The sequence below is a fragment of the Capsicum annuum genome, unplaced genomic scaffold, assembly GCF_002878395.1.
Source record: "Capsicum annuum cultivar UCD-10X-F1 unplaced genomic scaffold, UCD10Xv1.1 ctg82819, whole genome shotgun sequence".
NCBI lineage: Eukaryota > Viridiplantae > Streptophyta > Magnoliopsida > Solanales > Solanaceae > Capsicum > Capsicum annuum.
Genome location: NW_025893638.1, coordinates 140548 through 150609, shown reverse-complemented (window position 1 = coordinate 150609; position 10062 = coordinate 140548).

The window sequence follows — 10062 nt, the reverse complement described above, 5'->3', positions numbered from 1 at the left end:
TCAATGCTTTGAAATTGCATGGGTGATCCATCTCATATTACTCCTACTGAAGATATACTAGTTATGGAAGATCTCACCTATGAAGAAATACCTATTACTATCCTAGATCAATAAGTTAAAAAGTAAAGGAATAAAGAAATAGCTTCGGTAAAAGTGCTTTGGAGAAACCAACAAGTAGAAGAGATAACATAGAAAGCTGACGAAGCGATGAAATCTATGTACCCCCATTTGTTCAAATACGAAGAAAAAATCCAAGATGCTGAATTGGAGCAATAACAAGTAATTATAATATATTAGTACTATATGATAATAGGGATATTTAACTTAGCCTTGAACTTTTTTTGGTTGGATAGTTACGCTAACATTCGAGGATGAATGTTTCTAAGGATGGGAGGATGAGATACCCCGTACATTGCATGTACTTTCCCTATTTATAGGTAACTTGGTATAGCCTTATGTTATAGGTAAAGGATGGGATTTGTTATCCAAGTATTAATGGTGGAGATGAAATCATAGATGTTTCCCATACATTTTTATGTGACACGTTAAAGTTAACATTGATACAACTATTTAAACTTAGGATTGTAAGTTGGTATTTGGATATAAAGTTTAAAGTGACCAAGTGTGTACATGTTGAAAGTTATATTAAAGGAATTAGGAGATGGAAATGGATTGAAATATTGAGGTTCTTTCTTGACTTAATTAAGCTAGTAGGTGAGTCACCTACTTAAGCTTTTTGGACCAAAATAATGGACCCATGGCTATGGACCAGATTTGGGCCTAAACTAATGTACTCATTTAGGCCAAATTGAAGAAAAGAAGAAGAAAATGGAGAAATGTCCCAACACTTAAATATGCCAAAGGCCCAAGTTAATTAAGCCCAAAATAAGAATTTAAGCAAGTAGGTGCATCACCTACTTTGAAATTTGGAGCAGCTTGAACCGTTAAGTAGTCGCATCACTTACTTGACTAATTTGTGGCTGGAAATGAGGTCAATAATAAAGGCTCAATATAAGATCAATATAGATGGACATTTTGCTCATTTTAACCACAATATTCCATCTTAAATTTCAGTTTTCTCCCTTAACAAGGATAACAACAGCAGCCCTAAAATTCTTTCTAGGGTTCTTGAAGAAACCCTCATCTTTGCAAGCTAAGGTAAGTGAGAACACTAATTACCTCATGAAAGATTAGTCAAACATGCTATAGGTGTCTAATTATAAATACATGGCAGAATATAAAACAACTACTTGCTCACTATTTCTTTGTTATTAAAGATCTCTTTTCTTCTTTGGTTTAAAGTATGAAGGAAAGTAGAAGTTAAAGTTCTTGAGGAGTTCAAATTTAAGTATAAGTTGCAGAATTAAGGTAAGGTGACTTCTCCATTTTTTCTTCTTATATATGAATTTGAGAGAGAATTATGAATATGTTGTTATTAAGAACTCAAGAGATGATGAGTTCAATAAGTGATTGCTACAATAAAAGGGATTTAGGACTCTTTTATGGACTTTTTTGTATGTATATGTTATGGGCTGCCAGGTTAATGTTAGAGAAAGGTGTGATTAGTTTGTAACAAAATATAGAAGAAAGGTGTGGCTCTATACCACCGAACTAATTATTCTATTTTTTTACTGCCCAATCTATTTTGCATATTGTTTGGAATGTGTAATGAAGCCAAGGTGGTTTTGGTGAACCTTATAAGGACATGTATGGTATGTGGGTGTAATTGGAAGAGAAAAGGGTTAAAATAACACCCTTAATTGATAGATTAAGAGCTTACTACTCAATAACTATTTTGGTGAAGTTAAATAGCCCAAATATGTTGGTTGGTTGCTAATATTAGTTTACCATATCTTCTATTTTAGATAAGTAATCTGAAAGGCGGGAATTCAAGTGTAGTCAGTTTTGGAGTTATATAATCAGGTATGGAAGGCATACTATATTTTGCACTCTTTGGCATGAAATCGGACATTTGGTCCATCAAGTAAGATTCCAAGGTTATTCTATAACAAGTGATACATAATGGTAGTGTATTATATCCCATGAAGTCAATGACTTTGTTCCAACTCTCTAACATGTTAAAACACCTCAATACATGTTTATTATTAAACCTGCATGTCTATTTTCACTAGAGAATTTCAGTAGTTCTCTGTTTACTCAAATAAGACCCATGTGTTATTTTTAGCTCCTAAACACTTCATTTGTGTGCCAACAACTCCCTACCTTATTGTTGTTGCATTAAGTGCATAGTTACATGTCTCTTATTGGTAGATTACTATTACAAGGTACCATAATGTTATGACAACTAAAGTAACAATCTCAAAGGTTAAAAAAACTAAGTAATGTAATCTTTAAAATGAGTGGAAGCTCTGGTGAATAATCCTAGCATTGGCTGATCTCGATACATATGGCATCTCAGGGGCATAAGCCTAGCATGGGCTGATCCCAATGTTTATTTGTGGGTGGCAGCTCAGGGGCATAATCCTAGCATGGGCCAATCCCAATTTATATATTTACCTTTGATCAGCTGGTCCTTTGTATTATATGACTTACAAAGATTATGAAGTAAGAAAGGTAAAATGAAGAAAGGAATGTAATGTACCTGATCCTACAAATATATGAAGGTGGTCTACAAGCACTATTTATTCACTGGTATCTGATTTTTATTAGGCTCTTATATCATGTGTTGTTACATTTAGCCTTACATATTCAGTAAATATTTTCATATTGTCATCCCTCACGGGGACCTGTATTTCATGCTACAGGCAAAGATGCTTCAGCTAGTACACCTTGCTAGTAGAAGCATAGGTTATTCAGTGACTATTGGTGAGCTTGAGGTTGATTTGGGGCTTTCTGAGTTTGTTCTATACGTTTTGGTATTATGCAGTAGTCAAGAGTAGGGTGTGGGTTTGTCTCGACCCTAATTAAGTCTATGTATCTTTTAGAGGCTTTGTAGACTAATGTAAAGTTAAACATGGTAGTGTCTTGTCTTTTAGATGTGGTGGCCCCAACGGCTAAGTGTTGTATATATAATTTTGTGCTTGCCAATGTAGATATTCTCATCTATGTACAATATCATGTTTTTTAGAACCTTTGGTTGTCATAGTTACATGCATGAGCAGTACAAGGTTATGGATTGGTTCTCTCGGGACTTTACGACTACGGGTGCCTGTCCTCCCCAATAGGATTTGAGGCATGACATTTTGTCCCTGTTTTTTCCTTTGTCACCAGTAATCTCGAGGTAATATTGATAATCCACTTTGTGAATGGAACAATCTTTAATGAAATGCTCAGGACTTCCACATTTGTGCCAAACCTCAACATTGCCTTCTCTTTTGTTGTTGCTTCCTCTCCTTTGGAACTTACCACTCTTATTTATGGCACTAACAATTATTTTTACCAAATAGGCAACCTCAGTATCATCTTCATATGGATCACATTTAGAATCCTTTAATGCCAGGGATTTTTCCCTTTTTGCATCCTTCTTCTCCAGCCCTTGCTGCTTCTTGAGCTCATGAGTCTTTATATTTCCAATTAGATCATCCATGGTGAGGGTTTTCATTTTTTTTGCCTCAGTTATAACATCCACTTTTATTTCCCAGGACATAGGAAGAACACCAAGAATTTTTTTCACTTGTTTTTACAAGGGAATTACTTTACCTAAGCAATAAAGCTCATTTGTGATAGAAGTGAACCTTGTATGCATTTATTGGATGGTTTTTCCTTCTTTCATGGTGAAGGTTTCATACTGAGTAGTAAGCATGTCTATAGCAGTCCTCAAGCAATCCCAGATTTCTTTTCTATTTTTACAGGAAGAAATTATGTTATACTCATCAGGCCCTATACCACAAACCTATAATTTCTAGGCCTTATAGTTCTTTTTAATTTTCTTTATGTCTTCATCATTGAATTCTCCCCTGCTTATGATGACTATTTTTGAACATCTCTTTCTTTGACTTCTTTAACAGGTACATGAGGACTATCAAGAATAATGTCCATTAGCTCACTGTCCTTAGCCATAATGAAGTCAAGGATCCTTGTTTTCCACCACCCATAGTACTATCTGTTGAATCTGCGTGGTTTAGTGGTTGATTTCCTTTTTTCCAGGTTAAGTGGAGTAGTCATGCTAAGCAAGGAACTCTAGGTGTGAAACTTTTAGAGTAACCTAGCTCTAATAACAACTGCTGAAACCTTGAGTGTTGCACCACAAAGTGAGGGACCAGGTCCCTCCCTCAAAGTCAACCACAGGCAAATAAACACCAATGGTTTAGAAAATAAAAGATAGTGTAGGAAGAGTAAGAACAAATAGATTTTTACAGGGAAACTCAGGACAGAAAAGATCATGGATTGTTCTCAGAAGAACTAAATAAATCCACTATAATCAACATTTTGATTACAGTCTACACTTCATCCTACCTCTAGAATCCTTTTGCTTATAGCAACTTTACTACAAGCTCATCTTGGCAACTCTACCAAGGACATCTCTACTATTTAACTCTAATTAGAAATTAGCTTAGGCAACTCTACCTAAGTACCTCTCTCAACAAAAGAACTAGACATTTCTCTTATAGCATGAGTAATTCTTTTACAAATCAGCATTCAAGAATAATTTTCAATTTAAGCTCTCATAAAGCTAAAAACTTGAGCAATGGTGGAACTAGGCTTATACTTCCTCTTTTCACTCTTTTTATTTGCAAAAACAAATTGATGAAGACACGTCTCTTTCCTTTTATAGCTAAGTGATGATTAGGGTTTAAAGTTCATTAGACTAGCTTTCCTAATCAGTACAAAATAGCACCAGCAAGTTTATCACACTAGAAGATGCACCTACAGGGAAAAGGAAATCACAATGATCATTTGGCGTTAATTGTCGAAATAAGCTTACTTGTACTATCTTCTTAAGCCAGTTAACTCGCATCTAATCCACTTTAGACTAAGAGAAGATAGTTGTAACTGAAAGGAGACACTCTAAGACTGAGAGGAGATGAGTGAAATTTACCAAATAATGCAAGACAATTAGTGATACCTATCTTACCAGACTCTACATGTACAACAGTTATATAGTTGGATTGAGCACATCCCAACTATGACCTTTCGGTGCAGATTCTGGTGTGAGTGCGTCTCACGCAGCTTGATTTTGGGCATTTTCTCAAGGTAATGGTTGGATATTTATGCATCTGGAGTCCATTTCTATATTTCTATATTATTTTATGTCCTTACTAGTATTAAGAGACATATTTTTTTGTTGGATATTCTGATATATTTGACTCATGAATTGTACTTGTAGTTCTAGTCCTTATTTTCAATCGCAACTATCTTGAAGACACTTGGATGGATATCTCAAAGGACTTTTTCTAAGCTTGTAATGTAGGCTCGGGAAAGGAAAGGATAAAAATTTGGGATCAAAGTGACTACACCCTCCTTGGGCTCTACATAAAACACTATTTGATTAAATTTTAGATCATGGGCCACCTTATTTCTTACACACACATGTTCCTAGTTTTACTACCTTGATTCACCAATCTTTTAAAGGCATTTTATTTCCATCTATTTCCTTTATACACTTCATGCATTTCTTTCTTTTGTTGAAGCCTTTCTTTTTTGCTATTTATTTATTATCCTGGTTTAGCTCTTAGACACTTACTTACAATACTATGGCCCAAAGTTACTTCTTCCAATATTTACCTCCAAACTTAGGCTTTTAGCCTTAAATTTCACTTTCAAGTTCAAGGAGGGTAGGGGTCAAAAAGGGGATAAAATTTAAATGGCTCATGGCTTATAATGTTGTTGCCAAAGAAAGGTTGAGAGGCTCAAAGTGGGTGACTAGGGATATAATATATGTACGGGTAGACTTTTTTAGCTAAATTGGATTTCCATGTTCACAAAGAAGGCCTAAGATCATTTCACCGACCATGCATAATCAAGATTAGATTTGAGAGACTAACGGAGCAAGTTATAGATGAGACAAGTAAGCACGAGAATTACTCGACTAAACTCACTGCACATGGTATGTACACTATTCAAGAAGGCTCAATTGTATTTCCTGATAGAGAAAAAAGGATCTATTTACCATGAAATATCAACTAAAGACTTTGAAGTCATAAAAAGAAATAAAGTGTTGTTACAAAGTCACTCACATCCATGCCCTTTATTTTCACAAAAAGTTTTTGGATGGAGAGGGATGCTTGCTTTCAATTTCACCATGCAAGAATGGTTAATTTTAGTACCAAATCAAGTCGTTATCTCACATTTTAGATCTCACAAGATTTAACCATATGGCTACTCAGAATTTACCATAGGCATAAGGGCAATCCCAAATCTCTAATGCCACGAGTACTCAGACTTCCCCTGCATCTGTGGCTCAAAAGCCCAAAATCACAACAATTTTCCCTTAAGAATGTCTTCACTAAATTTATCATAGGAAAAGGCTCATCCGACATCATTATTAAAACAAGATAAAATTTTAAAAATGAAAATAAATCTAAAAGTAAAAGAAAGTATTAATCCATCAAATGTAAGCACCATTGGGGTGCCTAAATTATAACCCAAATAAAAATAATAAACATGAAAAGAAATGCAAATAAATATCCAAATCATATAGATAGAATCAAATATCAAATTAAATATGAAGATGGGCACCCAAACTAAAAGCTTGAAGTTTCCTTACTACATAAACATGAAAGCATAGATAGAGTAAAATAAGCTCCCTGTAACCGCATCAAGAACTGTCGTCACTCTCGGTCTCGACACCATCATTAGAAATATCAAAGTTTGACCATGTAGCTTGGACATCATCATCATCTTTCATGGGAGAAGGAAGTATCTCTTTGAGCTTCAGGACCTTTCACAGGCCATTCACCCCTTTCCACATATGAGTAAAAAATTTATCTCTTTTCTTCTTCTTTTTGCTCATCATAAGAATCTCATAGCTCGCTATGTGACTGTGCTAAGGATGAGTAGGACCTCTCAAGCCAAGATATGGTGACCCCCTTCTCCTTAAGGTTTGCCAGAAATAACTTATATTCAATTTGTGCGACATAAGAATGAAGAGCGGTAGATGGCTCTCCTGGTCCTGTGGGTAATCCTGACACAATCTCCTTGATTTCCCTCATTTAAACCAAGATCTCCTAAAATGTCCTTGTTGTGGATGGCCTATAAGAGTCTATGTCATCATCTGTTGACTTGTCTAAGTCGATCTAACTGATCTTTCTCTTTCCAAGTATGCCCTCACCCCAAATCTTAAGAGGGTAAATAGGGGCTTTTGGGAGTACCCATTGTCTCTGAGGTACTCCTCAACCCCAGATCTCCTACACAGCTCTGTGATCAAAGAAGAAAATAAAAGTAAGGGGTTGCCACTATTCTTGAAATTCCTCATATCTGAAAGCACAAGACGTCCACCATTCAAAGGAATATTATCCAAGATGCATGCAACAATCCGAGCTCACATATCTGGGACCTATTTAAAGAAATATTATCCAAGATGTATGCAACCATCCGAGCTCGTATATCCAGTACATAGGTCATATTAGTGCATGGGGAAACCCAACTACAAATGATAGCCAATAATATTCATGCCTCAGCCATGAAATCATGAAATGATATCCCCATTTTTGTAGCAGCCCATGGGACCTCTCTACCGAGACACAACTTCTTAATTAACTAGATCCCTGGTTCACAACGTTTTGCCTCAAACTATGCCATGTTAGCATCTAACATCCTATATATGTCATTGATCTGCTCGGCCGCAAAGTGGACTTTCTTTCCCCAGATTTTTAGAACTAGATCAAAGAAAGATACTATACTGAGGTTTGTGTAGAAATACCTAACCCAATGCACATTTGGATGGAATGGATCTAGGGAAAAGCATCTCCACCCAGTGGCCACCAATCTGTCATGAAAGATGGGAAGCTTTTTTTGGCACCTTGTCCAAACATATGCCTCACACCAAGAGTAGATTTGTATTAGGAAGGTCTCTATAGTACAAGGCTTGGCACTCATAGGCCTTTAATCAATTTTGGTCATACTCTGCCTTCTTTACTTTGAAAACCTAAAAGAACACATAAGCATTACTTATCAACATCACCATGTGATAACCATGCTATGTGACTTAGTTAAGCTAAAAAGATGGTTCCTTGGTCAGATTTGGGCTTAAACTAACAAATTAAAGTTTTGTCCTAGTTGCCTCATAGCTATTAGATGTCGCGATCGTGGGACTCTAGACCATAATCATGCTTCTATGATCATGATCAGGTGACCACGATTGTTTTACCTGAGGCTATTGGCTTAAAACAATTATATCTAAAAATTTCTCCCGTTGTACCCCAATTTATGTTCATAACCAATAATTTACATCAAAAATCACAAGACATAATTCGTAACCAGTCAATCATGCCCTTAAAATAAAGAAAAACTAACAAAGAATCCATTCATCCATTTTAACAAAAACTTGGTATGCATATGCTATTACTATCAATTTTGAACAACTATGGGTACTAAAGATTTCCCCAATAATGCACACACCAATAACAATAGTGAATTCACCAAATAAGCTCAATTAAAACTCAAGATCAAGCATTTAAACTACAATTTCAGTTTATTTTCCTAAACATGTACTCTAAGGCCCACACATGAGCATAAAAGAAGAGAATTGAAGCACATACCTGAGGAGGGAATATAGGGGGAACACAATCTAATTTGGGATGCTCTTATCACACACAAAAATGGTTGAAATTTAAGAGTAATTAAAGAGAAAGTATGGTGAAGGTTTTGGGAGACTACTCATTCTTTAAAATAGCCTCGACCATAATCGTGGTCAAAGATCTGTGATCACAGTAACATGGAGATCGTGATCGTAGTGGCGTGGTGATTGAGATCACAGCAGTTTTTCTCCCCTATTTTCAACTACCCAACCCATAACTCAATTTCACCACACTTTCTCTTACTTAAATTCATTTCCCTTTGGTCATCTTATTTGCATGGATCAATCTAAACAAATAAATTCTAATCTAAAAAACAAAATTTAAAGTATATGAGCTAATTTAATGGTAATGATGGGTTGACTCCGTTCCAATTCCTAATTTAAAATCGCTTGATTATGTTCTTCAATCTTCAAGTTGGGTATTTGAGCTAAGATGACCCAACCTCCTCTCCCTCATAAACAACATCAATAACAGAGACCACTTGTAATCCACTTGGTTCTTTCTCGGCATTGAATACCCAAAATGAGACTCCATCACTATGCACCTGGAATATCATTTCTCTACATTACATATCTACTAATGCACTTCTAGTTCCAAGGAAAGGTCTTCCAAGAATTATGGGTATTTCATGGTTAATGTCACAATCGAGCATGACAAAGTCCGACAGAAGAATAAATTTATCGACTTTTACCAATACATCATATAGCATCCTAACTAGTTTCTTGATTGAGCAATCCGCCATTTATAATCTCATGGTGGTGGGTGTAGGACCACCTAATCCATGCTTTTGATCACCGTATATCACATCAAATTTTTGCTAGTGCCAAGATTATATAATGTCTGTCAAATTTTTGTGTCCCAATGGTGTAAGGGATTGTAAAATCACCTGGGTCATCTTTATTTTCAACCATGGCATTGGAATGATGGTGGTACAACTATGGTTCACCTTAATAGTCTCACTATCCACAAGCTTCTTCTTTGTGATCAAGTCCTTCATTGACTTAGCGTACCCTAAAATTTCTTGAAGAGCCTCCAACAATGAAATATTGATTGAAAGGTTGCTAAGCTTCGTAATAAACTTTTTGAACTTGTCATTGTCATTCCTTTTCATTAATATTTGTGGAAAAGGGGGATAAATTTTTATCGGTGGTGATGGCACACTTTGAGGCTCTTTCCTTATTATTTTGTCACCAACAATCACTTTAGGAGTTTTCTCCCTATCATTATTCTTTTAACCTACCCTTGGTTCCTCATCCCCTATATCAAGAGACTTTAAAACACCACATATGGAATTTTAAGCCACTTCTTCTTTGCATTATTTGATATTCAAGAGGATGTTCCTCAACTTCAACATCATGTGTAC